Below are 18,379 nucleotides of genomic sequence, written 5' to 3'. Positions count from 1 at the left end.
TTTTTATGGGTATATACCAATAGTAGATACATCTAGAAGATGGGTATGATACGAGTACATATACTCTAGATATACGTATAGAAATTTTGTGAAAAATGGAATGAGGATTCAAATATAGCTATCTTTTGTGAATACACTTATATGATTTTATGTATTTAAGTCTTTAAAAGTGATTAAATACATTACTTATACAATATATGTATAAACATTATAAGTCTTAAGTATTTATGTCAATTAACGTTACGTATTGTTATCGTTTTGAAAACTTAAGTTAGTAGTTTCAAAATACACATATAACTTGTTGTTATTAATACAAAATGAGATATTAAAACATTTATTAATCATGTTAAATATGTATATATACATTTATATACACAAACGTATAATTATCATATATTGTATAGTTCGTGATATCATCGGTCAAACTAGACGGTCAAACGTTGTGTAAAACTCTTTTCGGAAATATAAGTCTCAACAATTTGGATTGCTTATCATGTTGGCAAGGTTTAATTTATGTAAATATTAATCTTATAAGTATAGTATGATCGAAAAAGTGCGGGTCGTTACATTACCTCCCCGTTAAATAAATTTCGTCCCGAAATTTTTAAAATTGTACCTATTTTGCGTCATCGAGAAACAAATGCGGATACTTTCGTTTCATCTGATCCTCTCGTTCCCAAGTAAACTCGGGACCTCTTCTAGCATTCCAACGAACCTTAACAATCGGTATATTACTCTGTTTGAGCTGTTTAACTTCACGGTCCATGATTTCGATTGGTTCTTCGACGAATTGTAGTTTCTCGTCGACATGGATTTCTTCGAGAGGAATGGTAAGGTCTTCCTTTGCAAGACACTTCTTAAGGTTTGAGACGTGAAAGGTATTATGTACTCCAGCGAGTTGTTGCGGTAATTCGAGTCGATAAGCTACCGGTCCAATGCGTTCGATGATCTTAAACGGGCCTACGTACCTTGGGTTCAGTTTACCCCTTTTGCCGAAACGTATTACACCTTTCCAAGGTGACACCTTTAGCATAACCATGTCCCCGACCTGAAACTCTAATGGTTTCCTTCGGACATCGGCGTAGCTCTTTTGGCGACTACGGGCTGTTTTCAATCTCTCCTTGATTTGTACTATCTTCTCGGTCGTTTCGTGTATGATCTCGGGACCAGTTAAATGCCGATCTCCTACTTCAGTCCAACAGATAGGAGATCTACACTTCCTTCCATACAATGCTTCGAATGGTGCAGCTCCAATGCTCGCATGATAACTATTATTATACGAGAATTCTGCTAACGGTAGATACTTATCCCATCCGTTTCCAAAATCGATCACACATGCCCTGAGCATATCTTCAAGAGTCTGAATTGTTCTTTCACTCTGCCCGTCGGTCTGCGGATGATATGCGGTACTCATATCCAAACGAGTTCCTAGTGCCTCCTGTAGTGATTGCCAAAACTTTGAGGTAAATCTACTATCACGATCGGATATAATGGAAATAGGTATTCCATGCCTTGAAACAACTTCCTTTATATACAATCGTAATAGTTTCTCCATTCTATCCGTTTCCTTTATAGGTAAGAAATGTGCAGACTTGGTGAGACGATCAACAATCACCCAAATGGTGTCGTATCCCCAGGCAGTCTTTGGTAACTTCGTGATGAAATCCATGGTAATACCATCCCATTTCCATTCTGGAATTTCTGGTTGTTGAAGTAACCCTGACGGCTTCTGGTGTTCTGCTTTGACTTTGGAACAAGTTAAACATTCCCCAACATATGTTGCAACGTCTGTCTTCAAATTAGGCCACCAATAATGCGTCTTAAGATCTTGGTACATCTTTCCAACTCCAGGATGTATCGAATATCTTGTCTTATGTGCCTCGTTCAATATCAACTTCCTTAATCCACCCAACTTCGGTACCCAAATACGATTTGCAAAATATCGAATTCCATCTTCCCGCATAATGAGTTGCTTCTCATACTTCTTCATTATCTCATTTCCTACATTTTCTTTAGTAAGTGCTTCTCGTTGAACTTCTTTGATTTGTGAGTTGAGATTCATACGAATTTTTATGTTCATTGCTCGAACTCGAATTGGTTCTCGTTCTTTTCTGCTTAAAGCATCAGCCACCACGTTTGCCTTCCCGGGATGATAACGAATTTCACAATCATAGTCGTTTATTAACTCGACCCACCTACGTTGCCTCATGTTCAATTGTTTCTGATCAAAAATATGTTGAAGGCTTTTATGATCAGTAAACACAGTGAATTTAACCCCATACAAGTAGTGTCTCCACATCTTCAATGCAAACACGACTGCTCCCAATTCTAGATCATGCGTCGTATAATTCCGCTCGTGAATCTTCAATTGTCGGGATGCAAATGCAATTACTTTCTTTCGTTGCATAAGAACACAACCAAAACCTTGTCGCGAAGCGTCACAATATATTTCAAAATCATCGTTCCCTTCAGGTAATGATAAAATAGGCGCCGTAGTTAACTTCTTCTTCAGTAATTGAAATGCGTTCTCCTGCTCCGAGGTCCATTCGTATTTCTTCCCTTTTTGTGTTAATGCTGTCAACGGCTTAGCTATTCGGGAAAAATCTTGAATAAACCTTCTATAATAACCGGCTAAACCCAAAAATTGACGTATCTGCGTTGGTGTCTTAGGAGTCTCCCATTTTTCAATAGCTTCAGTTTTTGCTGGATCAACCTGAATTCCTTCGCTATTAACAACGTGACCAAGAAATTGCACTTCTTTCAACCAGAAAGCACACTTAGAAAATTTAGCGTATAGTTGTTCTTTTCTCAACAACTCTAATATCAACCTTAAATGCTGCTCATGCTCTTGCTCACTTTTGGAATAGATAAGAATATCATCAATGAAAACGATAACAAACTTATCTAAATACGGACTACAAACTCGATTCATGAGGTCCATGAATACAGCTGGCGCATTTGTCAATCCAAACGGCATGACCAAAAATTCGTAATGACCATAACGTGTCCGAAAAGCAGTTTTCGGAATGTCCTCTTCTTTGACGCGTAGTTGATGATAGCCCGATCTTAGGTCGATTTTCGAATAAACACATGATCCCTGGAGTTGATCAAATAAGTCGTCAATTCTCGGTAGTGGATACCGATTTTTGATAGTTAACTTATTTAATTCACGATAATCTATGCACATCCTAAAAGATCCATCTTTCTTCTTAACAAACAAAATTGGAGCTCCCCACGGTGATGTACTTGGTCGTATGAATCCACGGTCCAATAATTCTTTTAACTGACTTTGAAGTTCTTTTAATTCAGACGGTGCAAGTCTATATGGAGCACGAGCCACTGGTGCAGCTCCTGGTACTAAATCTATTTGAAATTCTACCGATCTAAATGGAGGTAATCCCGGCAATTCTTCCGGAAAAACTTCAGGAAAATCTCTTGCCACAGGCACGTCGTTGATGCACTTTTCTTTCTTTTCGACTTTATTAACATGTGCTAAAATAGCGTAACATCCCTTTTCTAAACACTTCTTGGCTTTCAAACAGCTAATGAGTTTTAGCTTTGAATTACCCTTCTCTCCATAAATCATCACCGGTATTTTATCCTTACCAGGAATACGAATTGCCTTCTTGGCACAAACAATTTCCGCTCCTATTTTGGACATCCAGTCCATGCCGACTATTACATCAAAACCTCCTAATTCTACGGGTATTAAGTCGATTTTAAACGTTTCTCCGGCTAGATTTATTTCACAATCACGACAAATTTTATCGGCTTTAATTAGCTTACCATTAGCTAACTCAATCAAGTACTTAGCATCTAGAGGTAATGATGAACAATTCAATTTAGTGTAAAAATTTATACACACGTAACTTCTATCGGCGCCAGTATCAAATAAAATAGATGCTGATAAGTTATTAATGGTAAACGTACCCGTAACAAGTTCCGGGTCTTCTCGTGCCTCTCTAGCATTAATAACAAACGCTCTTCCACGTGCAGGTCCGCCATTCTTTTCTGGATTCGGGCACTGACTCTTATAGTGACCTTGTTTTCCACACCCAAAACAAGTAATGTTAGCCAAAGCAGTTCTATTTGCGTTGGTGGCAGGAGTCTTGTTACCATTTGCATTTGTAACGAGAGCCTTACAATCTTCAGCAAGATGTCCCTGTCTACTGCATTTGGTGCACAACACACTGCAGTAACCAAAATGATGTTTGTGACAACGGTTGCATAAAGGACTTTGTCCTTTGTAACCAAAGCCTGAACCGCTACCCGCACCTTTCGTGGTTTCTTGTTTCTTATAAGGTTGTTGTTGGTTACCTCGATCATAACCTCCATTCCACTTTTTCTTGTTCCCCAATACCTTCACCTCAGTATTGAATGCTTTCTTGTCCAAAATGACCTGATCCATTAGCTCATTCGCCATGGTTATAGCTTCATGAATTGTCTTAGGTTTCGATGCCGTAACGTTTGCCTTGACCTTTTTGGGCAAACCACCTTTGTACATTTCAATCTTCCGTGCTTCGGTTGGAACCAATTCAGGACATAGTAAAACTAATTCCATGAATCGCTGGTTGTAGTTGGTGATTTCAGTACCAACCACCTTCAAACTTCGTAACTCATCTTCTAACTTAATAATCTCATTCCTTGGACAATACTCAGTGATTATCATTGCTTTGAATTCTTCCCATGGAGTATCATAAGCTACATCTCCTCCTACCGCCTTCACATAATTCTTCCACCATGTGAGTGCACTATCTTGTAAAGTGCACGATGCATACTTGGTCATGTCTTTTTCATCACAACCGCTGATTTTGAACACCGTCTCCATCTTTTCTATCCATCGGGTTAAACCGATAGGTCCTTCCGTTCCACTGAATGATGAAGGTTTGCAAGCTTGAAACGTCTTGTAGGAGCATCCTACACGAGGATTTGGATTAACTGCAGTAGCTCTTGCAGCTTCGACCCATAGCATTCTATCGTTGACTCGCTGGTTGATGAAGTTCTCGACTTCTTGTTCCGTCATTCGGTTCAATCGCGCCATTTCCTAATGAAAGAAAATAATTATTCACATGGATTATTATAGATGTAGTATGTATTTATAGTACATTTATAGCTTGTTAATAATATGAACCAGGTATTATTATAAAAGCCTTTTCTTCTTATTAGCGTTTTATAATTATATCTTGGGTAGTACCTACCCATTAATGTTCATACTTAATAGCTTAGTACAGAATCAATTACTACAATCTAAATAATACTTAACCATGGAAAATTATTGCATTTCATACTTCGCTATTTTACATATGCTTATCTTACATCAAACTTTAAGCAAACCACACTAATAATATTATACAAAACATTATATGATTCCATGGCTTAATACGGCAGTGCATCGTTCGGTCTATTTTCTAGGGCGTTTAGTTCCAATGAATGGCCTAACGCTTATCCTAGCTGTCTGCCTACGTTTTGGCTGAGGAGCCGAAGAACTAGATGCGGGGATAGCACTAATAGGAATAGCGGGAATAGGGGTGGTAGTGTTGAGTGGAATTGGTGCTACGTCATTCTCACTAAGTTCGGGATTTGAATTTTCTAATTCATTCGCTCTTCGTTTCTTTCCTTGATCGAATTTTTCTTTCGTAATTTCTAGTATTTCTTCCTCGGGTTCACTTTCTTCTTCGGGTTCACTTTCCTCTTCGGGTTCACTTTCCTCCTCGGGTTCACTTTCCTCCTCGGGTTCACTTTCCGATATTTCTATAGTTGGTTCATCTGGAAATTGTGAGTCTTCCCCAAAAATACCATTTTCGTCATCGGATATGTTAATGACTGAAACACAATCTGAAGATTCTGATTCGGAGTCGCTGAATGTGATAATAAGTTTCGAGCCCGACATCTATCACACAACAACTAACCCATTAGTACTTACATAATATTTACATATGAATTTTTAACCAACAGTGATAAGCAATGGTTTTTTTTTTTTAAAATCAAACCCGGTCAAAGTCCAGACTTACTAATGTATCCTAACGACTTATCGGTTTAGACACACTAATGCAAACCTGGTTCGCTAAGACCACCGCTCTGATACCACATGTCATAACCCGTCCTTAACCATAAGAACGCGTTAGATAACGTATGATTTCATTGCGAGGTATTGACCTCTATATGAGACATTTTTGAAAGAAAACTGCATATATTATACATTACAAACCATAACCATTATTTTTGTTACAAACTTAAGACAATAAAAAGAAGATTAACGTTTAGCGATAATCTTCGACTTACAAACTTTACAAATGATGACAACAACACGGTTTCTAGCATATTTTACAGTACAACATCTTGGATATGCAGTTTTATTTTTGACACAAACATGCGTACGCAAGATCCTGGTTAGATCCAACATGATGCAACGGAAGCTTTAGAAATCACCTGAGAATAGACATGTTTAAAAAGGTCAACATAAAGTTGGTGAGATATAGGTTTAATGCCGGCTGCAATATATATATAGACCACAAGATTTCGTATATAATCAGTTTAATAAAAGTATTCTAAGTGGTTGAGCACTCGGTAACCATACTTAACATTTTCACGTCGCATATTCCCTTTAATATGAAATCTTACTACACCGTACCAAGTGTAGTCACAAAAACGAAGTACTGTGCAACCGTTGAATACTGGTCGTCCAGTCCGGTTGGGGTTGTCAGGCCCGATAGATCTATCAACAGGATTCGCGTTTACAATACCGCTGTAAATATTAGTTACCAAGCTACAGGGAAGTATGCCAGTGGTACAACTCAACGTAGAATATATTTTTCAGTTACTTGTGTCCATATCGTAAAACATAAAATACATGTATTCTCATCCCGAAATATTTAGAGTTTAAAAGTGGGACTATATACTCACACTTGTCTTGATGATATATATAATTTGACTCGGTCTTCCGGTTGATATCACGGACCTATCCATATATAATATATCAATATGTTTTCATTTTAAACAAACGTTACATATATATATATACTTGTTATACTTTTAATACTTTGAATATTTCCTTAGTCCGAAGTTAGCATTCCGATGTTAGTAATTCAATTTTTAATGGTTCATTTTTAGATGTTTAATATACCCGCAATAAATAAAACCCCCAACGAAATAAATAAAACCCCAACGTATATGTATTGGTCGAGATTAATCTTGACCCATGGTACCGGTGTTGTCAAATGACGTGTTGCGTACAATCATGGGATCTTATGATTAATCTTCTCGTGTTGTTTACGGGTGATCCTGAACCATATAAAATTGAATTATAAGTACATATATATAAAATATCATGTTATCTTAGAAGTATGTGATTTTATGTAAATTTTTCCAATGAATCCCGAAGTCATTTAAGCCTTGGATAACCAATTTTGTTTCGGTCATAGTTTCTTCGTTACAAGTCCGTTTTCGTTGATTCAACTTGCCATCTCCTTGGATCGAGTCCCTCTTTAAGACTATGAACTGTAAATACCTTAGTTTGTATTCAAAATCACACGGCATAGGTCAAACTTTAGTGAAACTTATGAAGTTAATCATTTTCGTTACAACAAAATCATTTAATGACCATTTTTCTAAAAATACTTATACTTTGAAAAACCAAGTTTTACCTTGTTAAATTAGCATATACATAAGTTATATTACAGGTCTTGAAGTATTTTAAAAGTTAAGTTAGAAGGATCTATTTAGTTTGCAAACAAGTTTGAAAACATTCAAACTATGTTCTTGTTGTTAAACTTGTATACCACAAAATATGATAGCTATATATATATGAATCGAATAAGGTTATGAACATAGATTCTACCTCAAGTTCCTTGGATGAAGTTGCTGTAAAAGAGAAGTAAGAAGCTAGAATCAAAAGGGTGATAGAAGTGGATGAAAGATTGGAAGTAAGTTGGTGTTCTTGGAGGGTTTTCTTGAAGTGTTTTTGTATGGTTTTCTTATGGTGTTTAACTAAGGTTTTTATGGCTAGATCTTTAAGGTAACTTACTGAATTGTTGAAGGTGTTTAAGGGTTATGGAAGTGTGGGTATTTAGCTAAGAGATGATCATGAAAATTGAATCAAAGTGAAGGTATTTATGGCCATGAATGGCGTTTTTCATGGGGGACAAAAACAAAACTTTCTTTTGTTATTTTGCTAGATATTTTTGATAATTGTCAAAAGTTAAATCCTCACATGATCCTTAACTGATTGGATATAATTATTGGTGTATTTTTATGGGTATATACCAATAGTAGATACATCTAGAAGATGGGTATGATACGAGTACATATACTCTAGATATACGTATAGAAATTTTGTGAAAAATGGAATGAGGATTCAAATATAGCTATCTTTTGTGAATACACTTATATGATTTTATGTATTTAAGTCTTTAAAAGTGATTAAATACATTACTTATACAATATATGTATAAACATTATAAGTCTTAAGTATTTATGTCAATTAACGTTACGTATTGTTATCGTTTTGAAAACTTAAGTTAGTAGTTTCAAAATACACATATAACTTGTTGTTATTAATACAAAATGAGATATTAAAACATTTATTAATCATGTTAAATATGTATATATACATTTATATACACAAACGTATAATTATCATATATTGTATAGTTCGTGATATCATCGGTCAAACTAGACGGTCAAACGTTGTGTAAAACTCTTTTCGGAAATATAAGTCTCAACAATTTGGATTGCTTATCATGTTGGCAAGGTTTAATTTATGTAAATATTAATCTTATAAGTATAGTATGATCGAAAAAGTGCGGGTCGTTACAAAAAACATCAATTACAATAACTGAAATCTCATCAAGTGATCAATAAAGGTTTATTTTCAAAGTTTCAAGTTCATCAAATGCATTTTAAGTTTCGGGAATCCAATTCACACATATGATATGCCGTTTTGAAGGTAATGAAACATACGTTACAACTATACATTTACAATTTACATTTCATGACATTCAAGCATCAAAAAGTTCGTTTTAAGTCTATCAAACCCTAATCAAAATCCACAAAAATTAATATTCATGTTTTTGAAGTTTTCTTAATCAACCTACGCATCAAAACGAAGCTAGTGATACTAGTAACATAATTAAAACATGAAATTTAACAATTTAACAACATTAACTCATTCAAAATCAAGATTTAGCACACCCATTACAAATGTTCAAACTAGTTACTCAAAACAATGAATTGAGCAAACAAAACATATATTCATGTTATACACGAGCCATAGACACTAACTAACACCATTTCAAGTATATAAAACGAATTTAAAGAAATTTAGTGTTTTAGAAATGTTACCCAAACGAGATGAAATTGGTACCAAAATGTAGAGGATGAAGAGAGGATTCTGAATATGTAATTTGTTTTGATGTTTGCTTCTTGATTCGGATTTAGATGATGATATTGTGAAGATGGGTGTTTGAGTTCAAAAATGGAAGATGAGAAAGGAGAGAAAGAGATGAGGAGGTGAGTGGAAGTGAATGGGTGGATGAGGTGGGTTGACTAGTTGACCTAGTCAACTAGTTTGCCCACTTGGCAACCTCGGTTCCTCAAGTTTCAAAGCGGGTGCGGGAATTAACCAAACGAATATTTTAAAAACGCTCAAGTAAACAAGTGATGTTATAATTAAATAATGAGAATATTATGAACGTTTGTCAACGGAATCTACGAATATAAATAACGAAAGATATTATTTTTAAAAAAAAAGATAGTGTTAAAAATAAATTTAACGAAAAAACGCGGGATGTTACATTACCTACACCTTAAAAGAAATTTTGTCCCGAAATTTAGTTGGAAGTAGTAGTTGTTGTTTCTTCTTCAAAACCTTGCGTTGCAAATTATACGGGTATGTGAAGGTACTTCCTTTGGCATTTCAACGAACTTTGACAGTCGGGATTTTACGTTGGTTTAAGGTTTGGCTTCACGATTTATAGTTTCAACCGGTCCTCCTAGGAAGTGAAGTTTATCGTTGATAGTAAGTTCATCGAAGAGGATAACAAGTTCTTGTTTCGCAAGATACGCCCTTAAGTTTGATACACAGAATGTAGGATGAACGGAATTCGTTTGAGTCAGAAGTTTGAAGCGGTAAGCAACGGGCACAACACGCCCCAATATTTAAAAAGGACTAAAAATATCGTGGATTTAGCTTTCTACGTTTCCGAAACGGACTACACCTTTTCAAGGTGCGACTTTTAACGTTACACGATTTCCCACATGGAATTTGAAAGGTTTACGTCTAACATTGGCATAGCTCCTTTGGCGACTACGGGCCATCTCGAGCCTTTCTCGGATTGGAACGATCTTAACGGTTACTCCATGAATGAGTCCGGGTTCGGTGACTTGATTATCATTTACTTGGTTCTACAAAAGGAGAATGACGTTTCCGGTCATATAAGATTTCAAAAGGTGTGACGTTAAGACTTGAATGATAACCATCGTTGTAAGAGAATTTGGTTAAAGGCAAAAACTTTTCTCAAGAAATTTTGAAGTCGATAACACGAATTCGTATTACGGTTTCCAAGGTTTGAATCATGTGTTTGCTTGGTCCGTCGGTTTGTAGATGATACGCGGTACTCATGTTTAAACGTGGTCCCGAGGCTTTTTGTAAGTTTAGAAGTGAAACGAGCATCTCGATCCGAAACGAGGTACATTCCTTTAAGGTATATTTGAAAGAGTTTGTTAGGACGTGAAAACGTTTGTTGGAACAAGTTTTTGTTTCTAAAGAATTTCGCACCGCAGAAGATTTATCGGTTTCCGAAAATGTTCGTTAGAGCAAGTTTCTTATCGGGTTCCGAAAACGTTCGTTAGGACTATTCACCCTCGTGACGAATACTAGTATAATGTGAAGAGTCTCTCTCTCCATTGAGAATTTAGAATAAAGATTTCCTTAAAAGGAAGTACGAGTGTGATGGAGAGAAGTTTCCACCTCGATGTAAGCATAACAAGCATATTGTAGTTCGTCGATAAAACTGTGCGAAAACGAGATAGTATACTCGTATAACACATGGTTGAAGTTGAAAGAATTTGTCATTCATTCAGAAGTATAAATATGGTTCGATAATAATCGAAGATGTGTCCCGGGTATGGTTGTTATCAATATTCTCAGAGTTTTCGGATATCCCCAAACAAGAAAAATGAAGTCATGTACATGGCACATGGTAGTGATTAGGTTGATAGAGTCCAACCACCATCACGTGTCATTAGAACTTTGGTATGACTTACCGTAATATAACCACGTTGATTGAGTGTCGTTATATTACGCTAACTCATACCTCCATTCCCACATCACTCCATAGATTCAAATTCGTGTAATCGTGAAGTTTTAAAATGAACAAAGTGTAACAACGTCTCTAACGTGACTCGTATTAAATCGAAAGAATTTGTGCAACTCTAAAGAAGCGTTCCCCGAGAGAAGTGTATAAATGATTGTTCACGTCAATGCAGTTCAAGTCAAACAATAACGTATTCCGGTACGAGAAGTGTAACGAATCATGATAACGAATAGTACATAACCGTAGTGATAATTAGCGATGACGATACTCTCCTAGAGTAGTGATGGTAGTAACAAGAAGTGGTAGATAGTAAGGAACACCGGTGTGACACCTATAGTAAGTTGAAACGGTGGCGAATAACAATCTGGGAGACAGAGTTCCCGAACAAGTGTGACTAATGAAGTCGTTGTCATCCTTACGCGCATGAATCTCGAATTTACGTGTGTTACCAGGAAGTGGCAGTATACGGATTCGTACGATGAAATTTTGGTACCATTATGGAGTTCACCTAAGAAAGATTCAAGTATATATGCACAAATAGTCAAGTAAGTGCTATCTATAGCAAATGCACGTCAGGATGCAATGATTAACTATCCGGTTGTAGTCTAGATTCACTATTGCGTCCTAACGACTCTGTCAGACACACTAATGCATATCCTAGTTCCCTACAACCAACGCTCTGATACCATCTGTAGCGACCCGACCAAATCGTCATTGACGGCGCTGACTACTTAGGTCCCGTTGCGTGGTCATAGTCCCTATATGAGACTCGTTTGACCAAAATTATGTCGCATTCATTTGAAACGTACAAGACTTACAAAGTTTAGTTTATAAAACAATTCGACAACAAGTCTAAGTTTACAAAAGTTGTAAAATATAAATGAATTAACTTGCAACATAATTAGTTTAAAATTACGGTTGCTATAAATAGCGTAAGTATGTAGAAAAAGTTAGAATCCAAAGGTGCTATCACTAGCGTATGTATGTATGTATGTATGTTTGACCCCGAGCAAGAAATCAGAGTGTATGCATGTATGCTTGACTCCAAGCAAGTATGAGTGTACGCGGAAGCATGTATCAAATAGCCAAGTATGAACCTGAGAAACATATAGAAAACTGTCAACGAAAAACGTTGGTGAAATCATAGGTGTTTTAGTAAACATTGTATTTGAACCACAAGATTTAGCATAAGATGATTATCAAAATCATTTGCATTCCAAAGTTGTTGTTTGTATCCCGGGCACCCAATTATCAAACTTAACTGTTTTGCACCCTTTGCGTAGTGTTAGAACATACACTAGACCCGAAAATATATTTCATCCGCTAACGGTAGCAAACCGTCCGAATGAGGCTCGTCAAGCCCATGTGATCACATAATATAAGTTCACGTTTACACCCTGCAAGTGTAACTAATGATAATTGAATTAAGGCTTTTTGTTCAAACCCATACGTGGAATGTTCATTTCTGTACTTGTGTTCAAAGTGTAAAAGTATGATACGTATATGTTTCTCATCCCATAGTTTAAATCATAAAAGTTGTTGAAAGATGGGACTATGATCTCACCTCGAGTGCATGAGTATAAAAGTACTTCACAAAGTAAACGTGTGCATGAAAGTTGCTTAGCCTTGACCTAAACAAGTAAGTTGTATCAATTAACCGGTTACGACACAAGGTCGGGCGAAATGTGTTCAATTAGTCCTATGGCTCGTTACGACTCGAATAATATAGCATGTGAATCACGTTGTCAAGTTTCATGCATGAATCAAGTATAAAAGAAGATTAGAACGATTGCATCAACGTTTGGTTAAGTTTAACTAAAAGTCAAACTCGGACAAGTCAAAGTCAACGAAAAAGTCAACACATTCGGGTCGGGTCCCGAACTATTTTTCTAAGGTTTTTAATCATATATAAGCATGTTATAACAAGTTACATGTGAATCGGAGGTGCGTAGCGTAGCAAACATTTTCTAAATTTTGACCATGTAGGTCAGAACCCAAACACGGCAAATGCCGCGCCGCGACCAAGGAGGGCCGCGCCGCGACATTTAACATAGTCTGGTGCCTGGTCAGTTTCAATTATTCAAGTCAAAATTATCTCTTCAATTTAGCACAATTCACAAACCGCAAACACTTAGAACACGTATCTTATATCATTGGAAGGGTAATTTGACGAGGAACATAACTAAACACTTTTCATCAAGCAAAAACATCAATTACAATAATCAAAATCTCGTAAAGTGATCAATAAAGGTTTATTTTCAAAGTTTCAAGTTCATCAAATACATTTTAAGTTTCGGGAATCCAATTCACACATATGATATGCCGTTTTGAAGGTAATGAAACATACGTTACAACTATACATTTACAATTTACATTTCATGGCATTCAAGCATCAAAAAGTTCGTTTTAAGTCTATCAAACCCTATCCAAAATCTACAAAAATCAATATTCATGTTTTTGAAGTTTTCTTAATCAACCTACGCATCAAAACGAAGCTAGTGATACTAGTAACATAATTAAAACATGAACTTTAACAATTTAACAACATTAACTCATCCAAAATCAAAATTTAGCACACCCATTTTAAATGTTCAAACTAGTTACTCAAAACAACGAATCGAGCAAACAAAACATATATTCATGTTATACACGACCCATAGACACTAACTAACACCATTTCAAGTATATAAAATGAATTTAAAGAAATTTAGTGTTTTAGAAATGTTACCCAAACGAGATGAAATTGGTACCAAAATGTAGAGGATGAAGAGAGGATCCCGAATATGTAATTTGTTTTGATGTTTGCTTCTTGATTCGGATTTAGATGATGATTTTGTGAAGATGGGTGTTTGAGTTCAAAAATGGAAGATGAGAAAGGAGAGAAAGAGATGAGGAGGTGAGTGAAAGTGAATGGGTAGATGAGGTGGGTTGACTAGTTGACCTAGTCAACTAGTTTGCCCACTTGGCAACCTCGGTCCCTCAAGTTTCAAAGCGGGTGCGGGAATTAACCAAACGAATATTTTAAAAACGCTCAAGTAAACAAGTGATGTTATAATTAAATAACGAGAATATTATGAACGTTTGTCAACGGAATCTACGAATATAAATAACGAAAGATATTATTTTTAAAAAAAAGATAGTGTTAAAAATAAATTTAACGGAAAAACGCGGGATGTTACAGCTCGAATCCGCGATCTTTCGTTCCCCTAACACACTCTCAACCATTCTTCTGCTCCTTTCATTTCTGTTTTAAATTCTCAGATTGAATTTATTTAACCAAACTATTCGTCTGTCTACTTCTTTTTCTAAAAACAATTCAACATCATCATCAATGCTTAACATCATAACATCATACATCATCTTAATCATCATCATCACGTGTCACAAAAAATTTATGATCATATCATGATCACTGTACCATCACCGTTTCATCATCATTCTTATTTCATTAACATCACTTCTTAATCATGTAGTATCTATTATCATCCTTTTCTAATCTTAATCATCATTCACGACATCATCATGTATCATCATCTAACATGTATCTCACTATCTATACCCAAACATTCTTAAAATATACAGTGGACCAAGAGTTAGACATATTGGATCCATTTTATATAAATCAACCCAATAAACAAAAGACCCAAAAAAAAATATCCAACCCGTTAAGAGAATGGAGGAGAGCTGTCGGTTCATAAATTTTTGGTACAGGAACGAGATCAACAAGTTGTAGCAGCCATCATACGCTCTCTTTATTATTTATATATATATATATATATATATATATATATATATATATATATATATATATATATATATATATATATATATATATATATATATATATATATATATATATATATATATATATATATATGCGAATAGCAGATGTTATGAAACGTAACTGCATAAGCAAGTGTACAGCGTATATACGTTGTTCAATGGTATTCTTATTGATGGAAAATAGTTTATAGAAATAGTTAGAGTAATCGAATGAATTTGTTGATGATGGTGGTTATTCTTGTTCAAACAGTAACAGGAAAAGGATAGTCCTCATATGGTTGTGTTTGATGGTATAGTGATAAAACTCAATCTATTTAATGGCGGTTGTGGTGGTGATTGAATCCGAACAAGAAGAGAAGCAAGAGGCAAGCAAACCAGTGGTGTTTGGTTTAGGTTTGTTCGAAACAGAAAGTAGACATCAATAATAGCAGGAATTATAAGGTGTCGGTTTAAGGCTTTAAAAAAAATAAGGTGGTGGTTTAAGTGGTTAACCAGGAACAAGAACCCAGCTGTAACAGTGAGCTTGGTAGGTTGTTGTGGTTATGTTGTGGACTTTAAAACAGAAAAAAAAAAATCAGCGGTAGGATAGAAAGGAGTAATCGAAATGCGTTTGATCGATGGTCCTTGATGGATTGGGTGGCGGATCTCAGCTCGAAGTATGAAACAAGAACATGGAAAACAAGTATCTCTCTTATGTGTGTTGTGAGGACTGAACCAGAAATATACTGCAGTACTAAACAAACAAGGTTGTAGGTTGGATGTGGTTTTGGGGTGGGGTTTTCATCGAGCAGAAGTTGTAGTATAAAACTAGCAGCAACAAGTATGTGGTCTTCGCATGGTGTGTGTTTGAGCAGTGGGCCGAAAAGGGGTTGGTTTGGGTTGTGTCTTGAATTGATCGGAACAGAAGAACAACAATAATTTGATCGGGTTTGAGTAGTATCAATTAATAAAGGAGTCAAAGGTGTTTGTTTATGTAGTGCTATGAAAGAGTCGAAGTATCTACCGAGGAAGGAGTGGAGCCATATATATAATTGTGTGCAGGTGAAAGATGGAAAAATGATGGAAAAAGATGTATGTACATGTATGTAAATCCAATTAAGAAGACAAAATCCATTTGTATCATAAAGATAATGGCTATCTCGATCAAGACTAGTAGCACAATGATATTCCAAAAACAAAATAATAAAGAAGAGAAGTGATTGAATGTAGGGTATATAGATAAATATAATAATCATATTTAATAATGACAATATATTAGGAAAGAAATGTGCATGAGTTACTTTTATGAATTCGAATCCTACAGTTTTATACACGGGTGTAGTGGCGAAGCTAGAATTGTGGATGAATGGTGTCATACTATAATATCAAAATATATCAAGTCTCATAGATTTAATTACCAATATATGATTCAATAACATTTTATTATTTCCAGTACTTACATTTATATATATATATATATATATATATATATATATATATATATATATATATATATATATATATATATATATATATATATTTATATATATATATATATATATATATTTATATATATTTACACACAATTGTTCGTGAATCGTCGGGAGTAGTCAAACGTTAATTGAATCAATGTAAACAGTTTAAAAATTTTGAGACTTGGTTTAATAGACTTTGTTTATTGTGTCGAAATCACATAAAGATTAAGTTTAAACTTGGTCAAAAAATTCCGGGTCGTCACAGTTAGTGCCCGTAGATATACCTTTAGGATTCGCGTCAATTAGGGTGTCTGTTCCCTGATTCTTAGGTTACCAAGCTAAAAGGGTGATATTCGATTTGATAATCCAACCATAGAATGTAGTTTTGATTACTTGTGTCTATTCCGTAAAACATTTATAAAACAGCGCATGTATTCTCAGTCCCAAAAATATATATTGCAAAAGCAATTAAAAGGGGAGTAATGAAACTCACCATACTGTATTTTGTAGTAAAAATACATATGACGACATTAAACAAGTGTAGGGTGGCCTCGGATTCACGAACCTATATCATTTGGATATTTATTAATATACATAATCGTAATCGAATAAATTTATATATATTTACTTTATTAATTATATCATTTTTATCTTAATAATATATGTATGTTTCGTATATTCATTTTGTATATAAAAATATTATTTTTGTTATGTTATATGTATTAAATATATATAGTTTGTTTGCTAAAATTTAGTAATTGTAATAACACTAATATAATATTAATAATGGTAAAAATGATAATAATTATAATACTTAATATTACTAATAAAGGTAATAATGTTAATAATTCTATTAATGATAATAATAATGATATCATAAAAATATTAATTTTACTGTTAATAATAGTTATGTTAGTGATTTTATTAATTACATAATAATAATACTCGTGATGATATTATTACTTATATCAATATTAACACTTCTATTATTTATAAAATCATATTATTACTAATATTTACGAAAATGACAATAATTTTTAATAATACTAATAATGATAATCATATGAATAACACATTTGTTAATGATAATCATAGTGCTAAAAATGACCCTAGTGCTAATATTTATGAAAATTATAATAAGTTGTATTATTTTGATAATAATCATGATAATAATAATCAATATCGTAGGAATGGTAATAATACTAAAATGATAAAATTAATAATAATAATAATAATAATAATAATAATAATAATAATAATAATAATAATAATAATAATAATAATAATAATAATAATAATAATAATAATAATAATACTTAAAATAATACAAATGATAATGTTAATATTAATACTACTTAACAATAATATTAGTAATGATAATAATATTAGTAATATTTACAATAATAATAATGGGTACAATACTTATAACTATGATAATAATAATAATAATAATGATAAGTAATTTATTACTAATAATAACAATATAGATAATAGTAATAATAACAAGAAATACTAGTAATAAAAGTTGTTATACCTTCAAAAGAATAGGTTTAAAAAAAATGGCACTGCTGTGGATCAAACCCAGGACCACTTGCTTCCCCGTCACCTCCCTTAACCATTCAGCCAGCGACACTTTTCTGATTCATATCCGTTTTATTTGTTTATAACTCGAAATAATTACGTTTCTATTTTCCTTCTTCTTCTTCATTGAATGTTCAATCGAACGAAATCAATCCCGTAATACGTAACCCGTAATAATCGACACAGGACTTGATATCATTTACAGAAATCATTAGTGTGTGATTAAATTAGTTTAAAACAAATAAAATG

Source organism: Rutidosis leptorrhynchoides, chromosome 6 (assembly GCF_046630445.1).
Source record: "Rutidosis leptorrhynchoides isolate AG116_Rl617_1_P2 chromosome 6, CSIRO_AGI_Rlap_v1, whole genome shotgun sequence".
Classification (NCBI taxonomy): Eukaryota; Viridiplantae; Streptophyta; class Magnoliopsida; order Asterales; family Asteraceae; genus Rutidosis; species Rutidosis leptorrhynchoides.
This window is presented reverse-complemented; position numbering follows the sequence as displayed.